At 42.3% G+C, this 21,281-nt stretch overlaps 1 protein-coding gene across 6 annotated transcripts in view; it reads left to right on the top strand.

Moving 5' to 3' along the window:
- Positions 1–5,549: 5,549 nt before the first annotated feature.
- Positions 5,550–21,281, top strand: part of DNAJC5 (DnaJ heat shock protein family (Hsp40) member C5) — a 67,253-nt gene continuing 51,521 nt past the window's right edge. For all 6 annotated transcript variants that reach the window (XR_013158243.1, XM_077117568.1, XM_077117562.1 and 3 more), the window contains exon 1: positions 5,550–5,698. The gene's annotated coding sequence lies outside the window, so the exon portion shown is untranslated. The remainder of the gene's footprint in view (positions 5,699–21,281) is intronic.

The following is a 21,281-nucleotide window of genomic DNA, read 5'->3' on the forward strand; positions in this document are numbered from 1 at the left end:
AAAAAAAAACAGGACCCATCCATATGCTGTCTACAGGAGACGCATCTTAGATACAAGGATAAACATAGGTTGAAAGTGAAAGGTTGGGAAAAGATATTTCATGCAAAGAACAATCAGAAAAGAGCAGGAGTAGCTATACTAATATGAAACAAATTAGACTTCAAATGTAAAACAATTAAAAGAGATAAAGGACACTATATATGAATAAAAGGAACAAGTCAACAATCATAAATATTTATGCACCAAGCCAGAGTGCTTCAAAATACATGAGGAAAAACCTGAAAAGAGAAACAGAAACATCTACCATAATAGTTGGAGACTTCAATTCTCCATTCTCATCAATGGACAGAAGACAGAACATCTAGACAGAGGATCAATAAAGAAACAAAGAATTTGAATAATATAATAAATGAGCTAGACTTAACAGACATTTATAGAACATTATACCCCACAACAGCAGGATACACCTTTTTCTCAAGTGCTCATGGATCATTCTTAAGGATAGACCATGTGCTGGGTCACAAAACAAGTCTCAATAAATTTAAAAAGACTGAAATCATACAAAACACTTTCTCAGATCATAAAGGAATGAAGTTTGAAATCAATAATAGGCCGAAGGCTAGAAAATCTACAAATATACGGAGGCACAACAACAAACTCTTAAACAACCAGTGGGTCAAGGAAGAAATTACAAGGGAAATCAGTAAATATCTTGAGGCAAATGAAAATGAAAACACAACGTATGAAAACTTGTGGGTAATGGAGAGGCTGGAGGGAACTGCCTGAAAATGTAGAGCTGTGTTCCAGTAGCCATGTGTTCTAGTTTGCTAGCTGCCGGAATGCAATATACCAGAAATGGAATGGCTTTTTAAAAAGGAGAATTTAATGAGTTGCTAGTTTACAGTTCTAAGGTCAAGAAAATGTCCCAATTAAAACAAGTCTATAGAAATGTCCAATCTAAGGCATCCAGGGAAAGATACCTTGGTTCAAGAAGGCCGATGAAGTTCAGGGTTTCTCTCTCAAGTGAGAAGGTACATGGTGAACACAGTCAGGGCTTCTCTCTCGGCTGAAAGGGCACATGGCAAATATGGTGTCATCTGCTAGCTTTCTCTCCTGGCTTCCAGTTTCATGAAGCTCCCCGGGAGGCATTTTCCTTCTCCGTCTCCAAAGGTCACTGGCTTCTGGGCTTTCTGCTTCTCCTGGCTATGTCATTCTCTGCTCTTTCTGAGTCTCCCTCTCCAAAATGTTTCCTCTTTTATAGGACTTCAGAAACTAATCAAGACCCACCCAAATGGGTGGAGACATGTCGTCCCTTAATCCAGTTTAACAACCACTCTTGACTAAATCACATCATCCAGGGAGATGATCTGATTACAGTTTCAAACATACAGTATTGAATAGGGATTATTCTACCTTTATGAAATGGGATTTATATTAAAACATGGCTTTTCTTAGGGGGCATACTTCCTTTCAAACCAGCACACCATGTTTCTTGAAGATGATTGTATAATGACATAGCTTTCACATTGTGACTGTGTGATTGTGAAAACCTTGTGTCTGATGTTCCTTTTATCTACCTTGTCAACAGATGAGTAGAACATGTAAAATAAAAATAAATAATAGGGGGAACAAATGTTAAAATAAATTTAGATTGAAATGCTAGTGATCAATGAAAGGGAGGGGTAAGGGGTATGGTATGTATAACTTATTTATTTATTTATTTTTCTGTTTTTGTTTTATTTCTTTTTCTGTTGTCTTTTTATTTCTTTTTCTGAATTGATGCAAATGTTCTGTGAAATTCTGATGATGATTATGCAACTATGTGATGATATTGTGAATTACTGATTATATATGTAGAACGGAATGATCATATGTTTAAAAATAAATAAATAAAAAAAATATATACTTATTTCATAAAATAAAAAACTTGTGGGATGCAGCAAAGGCAGTGCCAGAGGGAATTTTATTGCCCTAAATACCTATATCAGAAAAGAAGAGCAAAAATCGAGAAATTAACTGTCCACTTGGAAGAGCTAGAGAAAGAACAGCAAACTAACCTCAAAGCAAGCAAAAGGAAAGAAATAATGAAGATTAGAGCAGAAATAAATGAAATTGAAAACAATCGAGATAATCAATAAAACCAGAAGTTGGTTCCATGAGAATACCAATAAGATCGATGGACCCTTAGCAAGGCTGACAAAAAGAAGAAGAGAGAGGATGCAAATAAATAAAAACAGAAATAGAGAGGAGACATAAGCACTGACCGCACAGAAATAAAGAAGGTAATGAGAGGATACTATGAACAACTTTATGCTAATACACTTGACAATATAGATGAAATGGAGAACTTCCCAGAAAGGCATGAACAACCAACTGACTTGAGAAGAAATAGACAACCTCAACAAACCAATCACAAGTAAGGAAATTGAATCAGTGATCAAGAAGCTCCCTAACAAGAAAAATCCAAAACGAGATGGCTTCACATGTGAATTCTACCAAACATTCAAGAAAGAACTAGTAGCAATCCTGCTCAAACTCTTCAAAAAAAATTGAAGAGGAGGGAAAGCTACCTAACTCATTCTATGAAGCCAACATCACCCTCATACCAAAGCTAGACAAAGATATTAGAAGAAAAGAAAACGACAGACCAGTCTACCAAATATAGATGTAAAAATCCTCAACAAAATTCTTTTTTTGTCTCTTGCCCTGCGTGTTTGGTGCCTTTCCCCCCCATTATGAGGGTCTACTTAGGTATTATAGACCCCAGCCAGATTTTCCTAGACCTAAACTGGCCTCCTATCAGGAGGAGTCACCTGCATCAGTTTTCCCTGAGGGTGAGACCCAGCAGGTTGACTTTCCTATGAAGCCTCTGCACTCTCTGTTTTTCTTATCCTGCCCAGTGTGTGGCGCTTGTCTGCCTGCGGGTCTCACCAGCGTAAGGTGATGTGGTACCTTTAACTTCAGCAGACTCTTCCTGCTGGGGGTGTGGTTGAGACAGGGGAGAGGTTGTAGGCTGGCTTTAATTGCTTTAGTTTTCCAGATCCTGGGGTCTGAACTCCTTGAGGGAGGGATTCCACCTGAACTGGGCCCCACCCCTCTCCTGGGGAAGGCACAGTTCCAGAGAAACTCTCAGACAAGGTTAATTCTGCCCATGCCTGGGGCAATTGGAGCCTGAGAAGCCCTGCAGCTGTATCCAAAGAGCAGTCAGGCTGTATGAACACAGCCACAAAAAAGAAAAGAAAAGAAAAAATCCTTTTCAGAGCAGGACCCCCATTCCTCAGGTTTGCCAATAAAGAGCTTAAATTGGTATGTTGCTCTGTGTATCTCCAGATCCTATGTGCCCCCTCTTTTCCTTCAGCACCCAGACCCTTTCAAGTATTTTGTGCTGTCCTATCCAAAAAACTTCTGGTTTTGTTTTTTTTTTCCTTCAGCCCTGCCACCTCTCCACTGGGGCATAAACCAGCAACCTCAGCTTTTATTCAAGGTTCAGGTGAGCTGAGGGCCTAATCTGTTAATTAATTCCACAATTGGAGCTTGGTTGTACTCAGCCCCTGCTACTAGTAAAGTCTCTTTCCTATCCCCTCTCAGAAGCAGTCTGTGGAGGAGGGGCACCAGCTCTTGCAGCTTGGAGAACTCACGGTTCTGGGTGGGCTCGCAGCCCATCCAGCTTGTCCAGAAAGGGGTATGCTGTGTGTCTGGTCACATACACGGCCCCAGCAGTTGTTCCGTACCGTTCCTGGCTATTTACTAGCTTCTCTGGAGGATGAACTAAATCCCACTCCTCGCTAAGACGCCATCTTGGCTCCTCTCTTGTAACCACTTGTTGAAGAGTGCTTTAAAAACTACTAATTTTTTTTATTTCATGGCTTTGTATATATGTTTTACTGTCCAATAAAAAAAGTTAAAAGAAAAAAGCATTGGCAGAGTTCTTTGAGTGATGGAAGAGAAAATAGAGAAATATTAAATTTGACCACCAGGGAAATCCCTGGTATTGTCAAACATTAGGACTCACAAGTCAATAGGTCAAGTCCTTGATCTTGAGGCTTGCTCTTGTGAAGCTTATTTATATAGTGGAGAAGCTAAGTGTATGTATAGGTATGCCTAAGAGTTGCTCCCAGAGGACCTTTTTTGTTGATCAGATGTGGCCTCTCTCTCTCTAAGCCCAGCTCTGCAAGGAAATCATTACCTTCCCTCTTGAGTGGGACATGACATCCTGGGGTGAGAGTCTTCCTGGCAACATGGGATATGACTCCCGGGGAATGAGCCTGGCCCTGACACATGGGATTGACAATGCCACCCTGACCATAAGGGGGAAAAGTGTAATAAATAAGGTATCTGTGGCCGAGAGAGTTCAAATAGAGTCAAGAGGCTACTCCATGCTACTTTTATACAAGCTTCAGCTAGACAGTGCTATTTACCATGGTTTACTAAACCTCAACCCAAACCATTCCTGTTAACCCTAAAGAACACCTAGAATTCTGTCTGACATTCAACAAAGGTTCCATGCACCATGATTACTTTCTAGAAACCTACAACCTCCAAATGGGTTCCTAGGCCAAATAAATCCTGAAATGCAGAGGGGCCAGACTCTCCAGTTCATCAAGTAGTTTCATCCCTTTACCCCATATTATTGACAGCCCCTTCCAACATGAAAAAGTTAGAAGGTGCATAGCTCAAATACCCCTAAAAAGTGGGGGAAAGATCAAAGGTGATGGTGGAGTTATACAGAGAAGGTCGGGTTTAACAAATGAGTATAACTGCTGAATCATTATGTTGATATTTCTTTTAGTCTCCAGTGACTTGGAGTAGATAGTAATAAAAACCTAAAATCATGGAATTGTAACCCAGGCCAAACTCTGAAATCTGTTCTACAATTAATTGTTGCAGTTATTGATTTTTTGTATAAATGTTATTTTTCACAAAAAAGAAAAGTCGATTGTGATGATAATGCACAGCTATATAATGACACTGTGAGCCACTGATTGTACACTTCGGATGATTACATGGTGTGTGAATATATATCAATAAAATTGCATTAAAATAATAAAACACAAACACACAAGTAGCACGTAAGTGCGCTGGCAGCGCAGGGTGGCCCTAGTGGGTGGTAGCTGTCCCACCACGCGCAGTGGTCGGGATCTGACTCTGGGTCAGGGCGATTCCTTTCTTCAACCGGGACTGGCACTTGGAGCTGATTCTGGGAGGGCGGCTGGAATGGCGGTGGCATTGCCGGGATTGGACAGTCCCACAACATGGGCTCAGAGGCGTCGCCTCCTCGGCCCCTCGCACCAGCAGCCCCCTCTCCCATTCTTTGATAAGGACAATTACGTTTTCTCAGCCTTGACGTGCGCCTCAAGACCGGACCTTGCACTTCTACCGGGCGGCACAGGGGCTGTAGCTCGCCCCCACTCACAAGGGCGGCGCCTCTGTCCGCTGCTCCAGGCATCCGCCCCTCCCACCCCTCTGAACCGCCGGAGCGTACGTCCTTCCAGGGGCGCGCCCGCTGCTGCGGGTGCGTGCGTGAGCGTGCGCGTCCTCGCTGCCGCTCCCGCGCCCTCTGCCGCCGCCGCCCGGGGTTTCGGAGGTGCAGCCCCATCTGAGGAGCGCGTTCGCCGGCTGCCCAGCAGCGCCCGGATCGCAGGAGCTAGGAGCGAGGAGCGGGCAGTGGGCAGCGGGCCGGAGGCGGGCACGCGGACAGGTGAGCTCACGGCGGCCCGGCCGTGCCTCCCGTTGGGCCCGGGCGGGCATGGGCGGGGGCGGAGATGACGGCGTCTCTCGGGCCCCCCCGACCTCCCACGGGCGTCGGGGGCCGGGCCTGTGGCTGCCGAGGCGCCGGGCCGGGCGAGCCTCTCTTGGGGTTGGGGGAGGCGGCGCGGGGAGGAGTGGTCTGGGCCGCGGCCGAAGCTTGCGCCCCGCGGGGGTGGCCGGGCGGGCCTGCCAGGGGCTATGGGGGCCGGCGCGGAGGGGCTGTGCCCGTGGGGCTGTGCCGGAGGGGCTGTGCCGGAGCGGCCGTGCCGGAGGGGCGCGGATTCCCGGGAGCTGCGGCCTCGCGGGCCCATGCCTGCCCAGGCGCATGCCCCCGGTGTAATCTGTGCGCGGGGCGCAGAGTTTACCTTGAGCTGGCGCTCGTGTCGCCGGGCGATTGGGTCTCCCTGCAGCGTGTTACTTCCTCGTTTGAGGAGAACTGTCCTTCAGCCAGAGGTTCTCCACGGCGGGGGAGGGGTGGGGTCCCCTGTGGGGGTCCTGCCTGCGCTACCTCGATGCTTCCCCTAGTGGCTCCCTCCTCTTCCTCCCAGCACCCCGGTGATTACGCGGGCCGTGTTGCTGCCCGTGGGGCCCTGACAAGGTTAACACTGAGCTGGAGGAGCCAGAATACCGTCTCTAGGTCATTCTGCTTGTAGTTTGGGGAATTGAAAATTGCCCCTAAAGCAGGGCAAATGAGTCATTTAAAGGTTCATTGTAAATTCTAGATGATTGTTTTATCTGCCCTGTAAAGACATTATTTTAAGCAGTGCTTTGTATTCTGCTCTTGAAGAGAAAGTATTAACTGTTCATCCATTCAGGTTCTAACTTGTTCTTTTTATGTGAATTAGGGAATCCCTTTTTCATATGGCTGAACGATAATTTCTCAAAAATTCTTTCAGTTGTGGCATACAGGAAAAGGAACCTGGAAGCAAAACCATGGCTGCCTGAAGGCGGGACTCTAGACAAAATTAAGATTTTATGTTCATTTATTTGCTTCTCTCTTACTCTCTAATTTTTAAATATTGTGTTAAGTTTCAGGAATGAGTACTCTGCCAACCAGGAAATGAAGTTAAAACCAGAACTTAAGAGCTTTGGGAAACGTTATGATTGAGCACATGCAGTTCTTTGACCTGTCGGTGTTTTAGGGCTCAGGCTGGCTCTGGGATGGTGGGGAGCCACGCGAAGGACAGCAGGGAGCAGGCTGGGGCAGCCTGCTTCTAGTGGGTGTGTGGGGTCAGGTCAGGTGGGGCCTCCAGTGTCTGAGTCCTCTAACTCTTTGACCAGTTCCTACTGCTTGCCCTCCTCTGGCTCCCTGTGCCACACTGACCTCCTTGCCAGACCCTTTAGAACTCCCAGCTCTGTCCTAGGATCTGCCGGGAGCACTCTTCCCAGGGAGCCATATGATTCACTTCCTTTTCCTTCCATCTTTATGAGGCCTTTGTGACTACCCCACTTTGAATTTCAACCCTCTGCTTATTTCCTGTTTCCCTTCCCTGCTTTAATTTTTCCACTACGCTTAATCCTTCTAATATCCTATTTCATAAATGTATTTAGACTTAATATCTTACTATAGGTAAGATCCATGGGACATTGTTTTGTGCACTGAACAGTTGCTGGCACATAGTAGGTTATTGAACGAGTGGAATAGTTGTTGAATGAATGGAATGATGAGCCTTCAAGGGTCCTGGTTCTGCGGGAGGTCTGTGATGTCAGCCACCCTTGCCCTCAGAACAGAGCCACCAGCCCCCACCTGCCTCCACCTGTCTCCACTGTCCCCACCTGTCCCCACCTGCTTCTTGTGGGAAAGAAAGCCAGTTCCTAGGAAGGCTGAAGGGTACCTGGGAGCTCCAGTTCATCTTTCCCAACTTAAAATCTATAATAATAATTATTTATTTATTTTTTTACATGGGCAGGCACCAAGAATTGAACCCAGGTCTCCGGCATGGCAGGCAGGAGCTCTGCCACTGAGCCACCATAGCCTGCCCTCTATAATTATTTTTAAACAGTTTTTAAAAAGTCAGATCTGCCACTGTATGATGCCTTTAGAAATTCTGTCTTTGGTGAACAGAAAAAGCCAAAACCCACATAGTAAAACCTTTACACTCCACTGTGATACTTTGGTGAGTAAGTGGGCTGAGGGGGTCATCTACCTGGCTTGTGATGGTCATGTGTTCCAGGTGCCCTTCAACCAGGGCTTGTTGACTGTGGGTGCTATGGCACAGCGGATTCCTGTCTTGCTCTGTGACCAGTGTAATCTCCAGAAGCACCACTCCCTGCCCACATGGACTCTGTACATGGGTTTGCATGCATTGTGAAGAATGGTTCAATTCATGTGGCTCAGGGATTGAACAAGTGCTGTGCGCCCTCAACCAAGTGCTCTAAAGCCCTCTGTGCTTTCCTCCAGTGAGGGTGCTGCAGAGCCAGGAGCCACTTGGAGACCAGTGCCTTGATCAGGACCCTACTGTGGATAGTGCCAGACCTGGAACTCAAGCTCAAGCCTTCAGACTCCAGGTCCCCTGTACCTTCCACCATACCCCAATTCCTTCTCATTGTTCACTAGTGCGCTATGTGCTGTTGTCTGTCTACCTGGCACCTTCTTGTTCTATCTTTTACCATGAAGAATCCCATGGAGATGTGCCTTTAGAGCTAAAATGCTCACCCACGTTTCTGGGTTAGTAGATATTCGGGAGGTATTTGTTGAGTGACTGAAGTGCAGCAAGGCTGGAGGTTGTTGGGAAGGTTAGGTCTTACCTAAGTCTTGGTTCTGAGATTAGGGAATAAGGTGAATATGATATACAGAGAGATTCACCTTTCACAACCCCCTTAACTTTCCCATGAAGCACTCTGAACAGGGTTTTGGGAATATAATGCTGCAGACACCCCATATCTCAATGAATGAAAACAGCCAGGGTGGCGCGTTAGGAGCCATCGGTAGGGTCACCAGGCGTGATGATCAGACCTTGCACCAGAGGTGATGAGGAGGAGAATCAACTCTTGAGAGTAGTCCTCGGGTCCCCAGGTGTTCTTTTACAATTGTGCTCCTTAGAGAAGGCTTATGATGGTTTCCTTCTGATTGGATGATCTGGATTGGCACCTTCTGTTTGGATGATCTGGATTGGGACGTTTTCAGGCTGTAGAGACCTTGACCTGGTGAATGAATTCAGAGAGACCCCTGCTGTGCCCTATTCCTTCCCTCCTCTGTATGTAGCAAGCTATGTACCAGTCCTGGATGTGACCTGCATTCACAGTCCTTCTACCATGACCACCAGGTCCTGTGTTCTCTGAGCTTCTGTCCAGTGTCTTTCTCTGTCAAATGGAGGTAACCACCAGCCCTGGCTACCTGTTGCAGAAGCAAAGATGATGATAAATAGGAAGATATCTCATAAATTGCTTCCTAAATATAAACGAGGAAGATGCAGATAAATGAAAATACCTTATAGAAATGTTACCCCTAGTCTGAAGGGGATGTGCTACATCTTCACTTTCCTGGCGCCAGGGCCTTCTCACATAATGACGTCTCCTGAAGAGGATTAGCAGCTAGTCTGCTACTGGGCACTCCCAGTTCAACTCAGAAGATTTAAGCATTAGGTTTCCAAGCAATCCTAAATCACTAATAGGATTTTGTCTCCCATTACCCCTTGTACCAAGTATGTTGTGTGTCAGTGGGAAAACATGTTTCTCCAGTGCATTCTGCCTCAGTTCTTTGTTGCAAGGCAGACGTTTAATAGGTAGTTTTTTTTTTTTAATATTTATAAAACAACATACAAACATTCTTAACATACAAGTATTCCATACATGGTATACAGTCAGTGGCTCACAATTCATTATCATGATCATTTTTTTGAACATTTGCATCACTCCAGAAAAAAGAAAGAAAAAAGAAGAAACCATATATACCATCCCCTTACCCTTTCCTCTTATTGACCACTGTATTTCCATTTACCCAATTTATTTTAACCTTTGTTCCCCCTATTATTTTTTATTATTTTTATTTCTTTAATTAATTTTTTAAATTTATTTTTTATCCATATTTTTTACTAATCTGTCCATACCCTGGATAAAAGGAGCATCAGACATAAGGCTTTCACAATTCCACAGTCACATTGTAAAAGCTATATCATTATACAATCATCTTCAAGAAACATGGCTACTGGAACATATCTCTACAGTTTCAGGTCTTCCCTCCAGCCTCTCTAATACACCATAACCTAAAAAGGGGTTATCTATATGATGCGTAAGAATAACCTCCAGAGTAACCTCTGGACTCTGAAATCTCTCGGCCACTGATACTTTATTTTTTCTCATTTCTCTCTTCTCTCTTTTGGTTGAGAAGGTTTTCTCAGTCCCTTGATGCCAGGTCCTGTCTCATCCGGGATTTCTGTCCCACATCTCCAGAGAGATTTACACCCCTGGGAGTCATGTCCCAAGTAGAGTGGGAAGGCAATGGATTCACTTGCTGCATTGCCTTAGAGAGGCCCCATCAGAGCAACAAAAGAGGTTCTTTGGGGGTGACTCTTAGGCCTAATTTTAAGTAGGCTTAGCTTATCCTTTGCAGGAATAAGTTTCATAGGGGTGAACTCCAAGATCAAGGGCTCAGCCTATTGAATGGTTGTTCCCACTGCTAGCTAAAATATCAGAAATTCTCCAAATGGGGTAGTTGAATATTGCCCCTTTTCCCTGTTCCCCCAGGGGGCTTTGCAAATACTTCTTTATTCACTGCCCAAATCACTCTGGGATTTATTGGGGCATCACACTAACCTGGACAAGCCAACAAAATCTCATGCCCTATTCAAGATTCTATGTACTTATGGTATTAACTAACCATACAAGTTAAATTAGGAAATGCACTATAAAATATTAATTTTGCACCAAATAAACATCTCTCCCTTTAGTCTCACTCAGAAGCTGAAGTTTTAAAATATGAACGATATCATCCTTTACTGAGTTTTCTGAAGTACCTTAGTCCTATCCAGATCAGCTTCATTCATATCTCTGCTCCATGTCTGATCACTTTTTCAACAGTTCCTGGATGGGGTACTGCTGACTTTCATAGCTTCAGAGCTCTAATTCTGAGTCTCGGGTGTCACATAAATACCCAAAGTTTCTGGGAAAGACTATGTTATATACAAAGAGCTCAGTATCTCAGAATTTAGAATTAACAGTTATCCTCCTGAATATATGTGGCTGTTATAAGAGCTTACAATCTGGGACCATTTACAATTAGCCTAACTTGATAACCCATGCTCTTGACTTTAGTTCATCGAATTTTTATATTATAGTTGGTCCATATGATCGAGGCATGATAATATTTGTCTTTTTGTTCCTGACATCTCACTCAACATACAGCTCTTAAGTTCCATTCATCTAGTTGCATGCTTCACAACTTCTTTCCTTCTTGCATTTGCTCAGTAGTCGATTGTATGTATTCAACATAGTTCCCCCTACCATTCTTTAGTCGTGCCCTTAGGCCACCTCCATTCATTGTGAATAATAGATTTTTAGCAAGTAAAAATTATTTTGAATTTTAGAGTTTTGCAAGCATATTGACATTTTAACATTTCAGTTGCAAAAATGAAGTGCAACTTTTCATTCTCCAAATAAAGAAGTTCTTAGTAAGGCCAGACTTGGGACGTGTCACTGGAAATTCTGTCGTGAAAGATTCTCAGTATTGATGTATATATGCTAAAAGTTCATTTTATTTCAAAATTATTCTACATTTTACATGTATCTGTATAAGTAGTTTTTTATACTTAGTGCCGTAGCAGAGAACTTTGTGGGTTATTCCTGACATATAAATCAGATAATGTTTTTAAAGTGTGTGAGACATGTAGATACTCACCGAATATTTCTTGAATATATAAATATGAGTGACCTTTATTCATACTCAGGTTATTTGTGATTTTAATGACTTTTTGATTTTTCTACATTGAACTTTTTTTGTCTCACCAGCAAAAATTGTCATTTACAAAATGAAATGTGCAGAGCCATTTGTGTTTCCATTGCTGTGTTCTGAGGAATTTCCTGCTTGCTGGAGTGCTGACTTACCCTTGGTCAGGTGTGTGCAGCCCGTTGCTCGCTGGCTCTGGGCACAAAGTGAGGTGTAACTAGCCTCCTTAGAGAGCGCCCTAATAATAATAATAATAATAATAATAATAACTCCTCTGTTTTTTCACTGGGTAGAGTAGAATTGCCTTCTGATGAAGCAAACAAAACAGAGAGTCTTCCATCTTATTCTAACCCTGAGTTACATCACTAAAGGTCAGAGAGCATGGCCCAGGGTCAGCAGGCTCAGCTGGGGTGCAGGTAAATAGGGGTCCCCAGGGCTACACGCTGACTCAGGCTGTAGGATGGGACGTGGAGCCAGCAGTGGAGCTCTCTGAAGAAGGCCAGCAGGTGCCATTGCCTCGTTTTTTTTCTTTCTATTATTGGAAGAAAGTAGTGTAGCAAATGCTTGTTTTTTGACTAGGCAGTCCCATTGAAGTTTTCTTTATTAAATAGGAGTCACTCTATCTACCAAGATAAAGAAAGGTAGAAAGTAATTTTTGTCTTATAGTACGAAATTCACTTTTCTTTGGAAAGTGTATTTAAGTGTCTTTTCCTTTCACCCTCACAAGATTTTAACACTTTGTTCTATGTTCATTCAGCTACTGCTGTAGGGTTGATACTAAAACCTGATGTTTTTTGTCAATTGGAATAAATTTTGCTAAAATTCTCTTGATGTGGCTTTTAAAAGAAGCTTCTATATATAAATGGACTTTTAAAAAATTCTTGAAACCAGTCAAGAGCTACTTTTTAAGTTAATTGTAAAAGAAGTTGTGTTTCAGATAAGAACTTTTACTGAGTTGTATTCCTCTTATACTTTGAATCATGAAACTCATCACATGTAAATTGCAGAGTTGTTAATGCAACCTAATGGTCCTATTTAATTTTGAGCTGAAAGTCAAAAGCCTATAGTTTATAGATGGCAGTTGTCTACAAAGTATTTCTGAACTTGTCCAAGCAGAGTTGGAGGGGGTCTTTGTAGTATAGTTTCTCATGAAATTTACCTAGATTTCTCCCTCAGGAATTACAAACACTCTGAAAAGGACACCACCTACCGTTTTTGTGGAAACTTCCTCTGTGCCAGGCTTTCCTCACGATCACTTAACGTGCACAGTCCATAAAACCTGGACTTCCTGGCAAGGTAACTACTATCTTCTTTTATAGAGGAGGACTCTGAGCGTGCTTTCTCTAGTTGAAAGGTGTAGTATTGAAGGATAAGCACAAATAAGCCTTAGTAATAAAATGGCAGTATACCTTTTAAAATGCAGCATCTGTCTCTGCCGTTTGCTTTTGCGTCATCCTGTCTGATTGGGTCACCTTAACTGACCATCACTGCCAGAGGCGCCCACACTTCACTTTCCCTCATGCATAGTATTGGATATGGCACCCACACTTGTTTCATCTGCCCTCACTTTTTCCTTTTACTAAAATTTAGTCTGAGAATGCTGTATGGCAAAGATACAAAGGTAATTATGACTCACACACCATCTGGGGAAGCCTGCCTTGCCCTGACCAGCCTGGAGGCCTAGTGTCCTGTCCAGCTGACTCTTAACACTGTCTCTTTCTCACCCAGGCAGGTGGATTGAAATACAATTCTTTGTCAGCAGCATAGGCATAATCTTGAACCTGTGTTTTATTAGAAATATGTAAGTGTTCCTAAGTTAAAAGTCCCTAACTTTTAACTATGACTTGAAGCATATCTTAAATTGCTGTGGAGCTAACTGCCCAGATCCAGGTATGCCTGGGAGTCTCTGGGGCCTATCACTTTATCAGACCTGCAGGCTGCGCACCTTTTCCAGCCCCAGGATGACCACTTGGGACTGATGACTTATTTTTCTTCCTGCCTGTGACGGTCATTAAGAGAAGGGCCCAACTGGTGGGCCATTGTCAGGTACAGCCTTCACTACCAAGATGCCACCTGCCTACCGAGAGCCCAGCCACTTACCAAGATGCCACTACTAAAATGACAGCCACCTACTGAGATGCTAGAATGCCAACCATCCACCAAGGTGCCACTACCAAAATCCCAACTACCTGCTAAAATGCCAAAGTATCAACCATCTACCAAGATGGCCACTACCAAAATACCAGCCACCTATGAGATGCCAAAATGCCAACCATCTACCAAAATGCCAGCTATCTACTAAGATGCCAAAATACCAACCATTTACCAAGATGCCACTACCAAAATGCCAACCACCTACTGAGATGTCACTACCAAAATACCAACTGCCTTCAAAAGTGCTATGCAATTAGACAGTCTTGAGAGTTAATTGAAATATAGCCAATATAAGTTTTATGCAGATTTATGAACTTTGTATGTGTATTTGCTTTATTTTTTTTAGCAAACACATATCAAGGGTTAATCTAGTATCTTATTCAAGATAATGCTTGATGTTTAAGAAAATAAGTTATTTGTGATCAAGGCAGGGGAGAATTGCTCCCATTTGTCAGATAGTTACCAAGCATAGGTTGAGTGCCTGTAAAGAACTTTGGACCCAGACTTAGATTAACTCACAGCCTTGTCAGTCACTAGCAGTGGGAGCTTTTCTGAGCCTCGGTCTCACCTTTCAGTTGCGGATTGTAATAATAGTATCCAATATTAGTGGTGTGGCAAGCACTGTTCTCAGCACTTTGTATGAGCTGGCTCATTGCTGTGCAGTTTCCATCTGCTTCAACAGAGGATGTTCGCTCACTGGACTGAGCACCTGCCTCAGAGGCTCCTAGGAGGTGTACCACGTACCTGTTGTGGGGTGCGCCTCCTGAGTAGCAGTTGCCCTGCAGTGCAAATCCCAGCCGCAGTCATGCTAGCTCTTCACCCCGGGGCACACACGCATGAACACGCCACCGCTTCTGAAATCAGGGCTGCTTGCTGTTTACATGGGAGGCCTTGCACCTATTGCATACAGCATACAGTGGCCTCATTTACGTTTAGTTGCAGGGCAGAGAATTGGTTAGTTTGCAGCAGGTCCATCTACTTCATCCGAGTCAGACTGAAAGAGGCACCTGCTGCCCAGGCTGTAGTCTGACAGTTCTTGCTCTAGGCCAGGGTGCTATAGTTTCTGTCCTTTGCATTTTGAAATATGTTCCTGTTGGAATTTGGGAAATGCCCTGGTATTGGCAGCAGCATTTTATGAATGCTTGCTTTTTCACTGTGTGTGTCCCGGAATCTGCCTTGTAGGAGCCTGGTTCACTCTAGGCTGATGGCAGAGTAGTACCTGGGGGGTGGGGCAGAGGGCACCTTTGGGCTGCACCGAGCCTGCCTGTTGCTCCCAGAGTATTTCAACACGTCTTAACCTTCCTCTTCACTAGTAGCCTAGATAAGATATTGCCAGTTGAAGTTGTGATTACCTCCCCTAGATTAATAAGACGGCTTTTCTGGTAGGCATCCACAAGAATAGATTTCTTTCTGTGTCCATGAGGCCATTCATCTGAAGGGTTTTACTATCATTGCTAGTTGTATTAGTTGTTTCTGCTGTGATACAAAATGTCTCTGTGTGCCCCTTGTTTGGCCTGGTGGCCCTCAGGAGAAGAGTGTCCTTGGAGCTGATAACTTGTGTTTAAGAAGTCAGTTGTGACTTGAGTTACTTGTGACTTAAATATCCTGGGACTTTTAGATAGATATTGTGAGGTTAGAACAGCAGCCCTCAAAAAACCCTAATGTTTATTAAGGCTATGAAAAATACTTTTCTTCTGCAAAATAATTTCATATTTGGATGTAAGACGGTATTGAGGTTTTTTGGAGTATTTTAGATCAGAGCAATGGGTCTGTTCTACAATCATTTTCTCTAGAAGATAAGTGTTTTTCAGCTTTCCCCTGCTGTTCCTGTCATCAAGGTGTTGCATAAGGGCTGAGATAAGGGAAGGTTCCCTGGAAAGGGTGTGGGTTGGACGTTTATTTGAGGGCAGAAATCCATAGAAACCTACTTTCTGCATGTTTGCTAAAGCTACCAGAATGCATTATACCAGAAATGGTTGGCTTTTACAACGGGGATTTATTAACTTGCAAATTTACAGTTCTGAGACTGGGAAAATGTCTTAATTAAGGCATCAGTAGGATCATATCAAATCTGAGATAGGCTGCTGGCATCCAGGGTTCCTCTTTCAGCTAGGAGGGCACATGGCCAGCATCTACTGGTCCTTCTCTTCATGTTCCATTGCTTACAGCTTCTATGTGTCCTTGCTTGCTTGTCTGGGCTTTCCTCTTTTTGCTCTCGCTTTTTTTTTTTTTTTTAATTTTTTTTATTTACATGGGCAGGTACCGGGAATAGAACCCGGTTCTCTGGCAAATGAGAATCTGCCTGCTAAGCCACCATTGTACTGCCCTGTTTCTCTCTTTTAGTCTAATAAAGAACTCCAATAGAGGATTAAGATCCATCTTGAATTGGGTTGGTCACATCTCAGTTGAAACAACCCAGTCAGAAAGTCCCACCCACAATAGGTCTGCACCTCAGAACGGATTAAAAGCACGTGACGTTTTCTGGGGTACATAACAACTTCAAACCAGCACACTGAATGATACATCTTTAAAATGTTCAATCCTTTTTTTACCTTTCTTGTATTTAAACATGTGTCTGTACTGTTTTTCTCAATTTCTGGCTTCCTTTTGAATTCTTGTATTCTAAGTGTCAGTTTACTGAAGAAAATTTATCTGGCATTTGGTTTTTGAGCATAAATTACTACCAGTAAATTTAATGCAACAAGCATTTGTTGAGTGCTCTGCTAGGTCTTGGGACAAGAGCCCGGCTTGTCCAGGTTAGAAGGGCTTTGGGGACTGTTTGTGGTTCTCCAAAGCTTATCCTGCCATTGGTCAGGAATAGTTTTATAAACTGGCAAGTGCTAGGTTCAGGCAAGGGCATGGCCCTGGGTCAGGGCATTCTGTCCCTGAACTGAGACTCTGAGGGTGCTTGATCTTGCCCTTTCCTTTTGTGTTAACTTTGTGGACCCAGGAGGGCAGAATGTTAGTTTTCTTTAGTACAGAAATACTTGTACACTAACTTTGAGAGCAAGCACAGAGCTTATTGCTCTGTGAAAAATGCTAGTTAGTTATCCAAAGGATCTGTCTATTGGCTTGGTCTTTGGTTTCCGCCCAGTTGGTTCTTTCGCCTTGGTTTAGGTTCATCGCTCTTGTACTTCGATGCTGGTTCCCACAGGGGTGGCGGAAGGCAGTGCCAGAGGTATACACATCAGTTGTATTATCCTCTCTCAAGACATGGTATCACTGTTGCTTTTCAGTCTCAGAATTGAAGAGGAAAGGTGAAACCTTTTTTGGGTTCTTAAATTTTCGGTGACTTTTGGAATTCTTTACATTTTCAGATTTATTTTAATTTAGTAATAAAGACCGAACTCTGCACTTTAACGTGGCTCATCCTCTCTTTTTTTTTCAAGGTGTCCGTGTTTGCTGACTTTTATTGTAATTTCTTCAAATACATCTTCAGGGCTAATTGGTGGGCCAATCCCTTCTACTCTGCAGTCTGTTAAATTTCATCTTTTGGAGTGGTATGAATTCTGAGTTGTGCACACTATTTTTAAGCCTTTCCATGGTGCTCTGGCGGATAGTTGCCCCTTGCCAGATGCAACTGTCTGCTGTGATCTTTTTTTTTTTTTCACTATGACCTTTTTTTTTTTTTTTTTTTTTTACGTGAGCAGGCACTGGTAATCGAACCCGGGTCCTCGGGCATGGCAGGCAAGCACTCTTACCTGCTGAGCCACCGTGGCCCCGCCCAACTGTGACCTTTCTTGAGCCACCTTTGGCAGTCTCTTTTTCATGATTCTTTGTGGATTTTAAATAAAGATTCCTCAAAAATGAGAAATTAGTCATTTTAGAACTATTGACTATTTATTTTTAATATTTTAATTTTTTAACTTTTTTATTGTATAGTATAACATATATACAAAGCAAAGAAATGAAAAAGTAATAGTTTTCAAAGCACTCTTCAACAAGATCCCAGATCCCAGAGTTTGTCATGGGCTACCATGTAATCTTATATTTTTCCTTCTAGCTTCTCCAGAGTATAGGAGGCTAGAGGGCTTAAATACTTTTTTATCATCACAGTCGACTTTTTTTTCCTTCTTTTTTGTGAAAAATAACATATATACAAAAAAGCTATAGCTTTCAAAGCACAACACCACAATTAGTTGTAGAACATATTTGACTTTAATTTTTTTAAATACCAAAAAACATCAAACAAACACAAGCATTCTTAATTTTTGATCATTCTGTTCTACATACATAATCAGTAATTCACAATGTCATCACATAGTTGCATATTCCATCATCATGATCATTTCTTGGAACTTTTGCATCTATTCAGAAAAAGAAAACAGAAAAAAATTCATACACACCATACTCCTTATACCTCCCTTTCATTGATCACTAGCATTTCAATCTAAATTTATTTTAACATTTATTCTCCCTATTATTTATTTTTATTCCATATATTTTACGCATCTGTTGATAAGGTGGATAAAATGAGCATCAGACACACGGTTTTCACAGCCTCACAGTTACATTGTGAAAGCTGTATCATTATACAATCATCTTCAAGAAATATGGCTCCTGGAACACAGCTCTACGTTTTTAGGCCGTTCCCTCCAGCCTCTCCATTACATCTTGACTAAAAAGGTGATATCTGCTTAATGCGTAAGAATAACCTCCAGGATAACCTCTTGACTCTGTTTGGAATCTCTCAGCCACTGAAACTTTATTTTGTTTCATTTCACTCTTCCCCCATTTGGTCGAGAAGGTTTTCTCAGTCCCTTGATGCTGAGTCTCAACTCATTCTAGGGGTATTCTCAATCCCTTGATGCTGAGTTTTTATTAAAACACAACTGTTTTAAGTAGTATTATCAAATGATCTGCATAGAAATACCAAAGAATTTTTAGCTTACATATAGATTTTTGAGACAGCCTTAGATAATTTCAGAGATTTTTGAATGAAGTATGCTAAAAATGGAACAAAATACAGAGCTGCAAAATAGACCTGGTGGGTGGAGTTTTGTATTAAGATAGAGGTGTTTTGCGGAATGTAGGAAAAGATGGATCTTTCTGTAAATGGTGCTGGGAATTGATACACTGGGCTGTCACTTGGAAAAATGGACATTGGACCAACCAACTTCAGATGAGATAGACTTCCATGTGGAATGGCAAAACCTTAGAAGAAAATATAGGAGAATATTTTATTAACACTTTTTTATTATGGAATATATGCGGAAAAGTGATAAATTGCAAAGTATAGTTTAACAAGTAGTTATAAAGCAAATTTCAATGTATGATATAGATCATAGTTCCACAATTTCAGGTATTTCCTTCTAGCTGTTCTAATACACCAGAGGCTAACAAGAAATATCAGTGTGATGATTTGATAGTCACAGTCATTTGTTGAATCCTGTCTTCTCTGTTACAACTCCTCCCTCTCATTTGATCCTTTCCCCAGTCTTCAAGGATATATGGGCAATGACTATTCTAACTGCTTCATGTTGAAAAGGGGTGTTGACATTATTGGTAGAAGGTTGGAGGATATATCTTTGACCTTCAGGTAGAGAAGGATTTCTAGAAAAAAAAAGTGATAAATGCAGAAGGATATGGGGTCTTGATTCATAAAAGTTATGAACTTTTTCTCAAAAATGACTGTAATAAGTGAAAAGAAAATCTATGAGGTAGAAGATATTTGCCACATATATAATCAGTAAAAGATTAGTATCCCAGGTATGTTAAGAGCTCTATCAGTCAGTAAGAACAAGATGATGAAAATGCCATCCAAGAAGCAGGCACTTCGTAGAAGTGAGTGGCCTTGAACCATGTTGAATAGTTGACATGGGAATGCTGACCAAGACCGTGATGAGATGGTGTTTTGCACAGTGGATTTGGGGAAATGAGGCACCCTGGCAATGAACGTCGTTGTTGAGGTTGTGGATTGGTAGGGAGCCTTCAAGCTCGTGTTAGGAACATAAATCAACCAATCATATCAATTGTCTGAATAGTAGTGGCTTACCCAGGTAACTTGAGCATGCCCATTCTCTTGGACCCAAAAGTTACACTTTTAAGTACTCATCCTTGAATAGTTCATCCCAAATTGTCTATGGTGAAGGGTTAAGTGGTAGGTTGAAACTGGTATGTACCCCAGAAAAGCCAAGTTTTCTTTTATTATTGGAGTGCAGGCTGGGAATCAAACCTGGATCTCACATGTGGCAGGCAAGAATTCTACCGTGAACTACCCATGCACCACTAAGCCATGTTATTTTAATCCACTCTTGTGGGGGCAGAACTGTTGGGTGGGAACTTTTGATGAGGTTTGTTGCCATGGAGACGTGAATCCACTTATTGGAGTCCTTTAAGAGAAGGATAGTTTGGGGAGGAGCTAGACATTTGGAGATGCAAAGGAAGATGCCCCAAGAGATGCCGGAAGGACCCACAAAGCTGAGAGATCCTTTGGAGCCCAGAAGCCCCGAGAGGGAGAGGCGGTGCCATGTACTTGCCCATGTGGCAGAGGAGCCAGACACTAGTTGCCTTTCCTCTGAGAAGGTGTCCTGTTGTTGATGCCTTAGCTAACACTTTCACAGCCTTAGGAATGTAATTTGTAACTTAATAAATCTCCTTTATAAAAGCCAATTGGGGCAGTACAGGGGTCGCTCATTGTTAGAGTTCTCGCCTGCCAGGCTGGAGACCCAGCTTCGATTCCTGGAGCCTGCACATGCTAACTATACAAAACAAACAAACAACCTTCCTTTATTGTAAATCTTGACAAACAAACATACAAATGTAAAAGCCAACCCATTTCTGTTATGTTGTATTCCAACAGCTTTAGCAAACCAAAACAGCTAATGTTGATTATTTTTTTCCTTGACCCGCTGATTGTTTAAGAAGGTGTTGTTGAGCCTCCACATGTTTGTGCATTTTCTGGCACTCTGCCTATTATTGATTTCCAACTTCATTCCTTTATGATCTGAGAAAGTTTTTTGTATGATTTCAGTCTTTTTAAATTTATTGAGACTTGTTTTGTGACCCAGCATATGGTCTATCCTTGAGAATAATCCATGAGCACTTGAGAAAAAGGTGTATCCTGCTGATGTGGGGCGTAATATTCTAAAAATATCTGTTAAGTCTAGCTCATTTATTGTTTGTTTATTGATCCTCTGTCTAGATGTTCTGTCCATTGATGAGAGTGGGGAATTAAAGTCTCCAACTATTATAGTAGATGTTTCTATTTCTCTTTTCAGTGTTTTCCTCATGTATTTTGGAACATTCGGCTCAGTGCATAAATATTTATGATTGTTATGTCTTCTTGTTGAATTGTTCCTTTTTTTAATATATAGTGTCCTTCTTTGTCTCTTTTAACTGTTTTGCATTTGAAGTCTTAATTTGTTGAATATTAGTATAGCTGCTCCTGCTCTTTTCTGATTGTTATTTGCATGAAATATCTTTTCCCAACCTTTCACTTTCAACCTGTGTTTATCCTTGGGTCTAAGATGTATTTCCTGTAGACGACATATAG

Source organism: Tamandua tetradactyla, chromosome 1, assembly GCF_023851605.1.
Source record: "Tamandua tetradactyla isolate mTamTet1 chromosome 1, mTamTet1.pri, whole genome shotgun sequence".
NCBI lineage: Eukaryota > Metazoa > Chordata > Mammalia > Pilosa > Myrmecophagidae > Tamandua > Tamandua tetradactyla.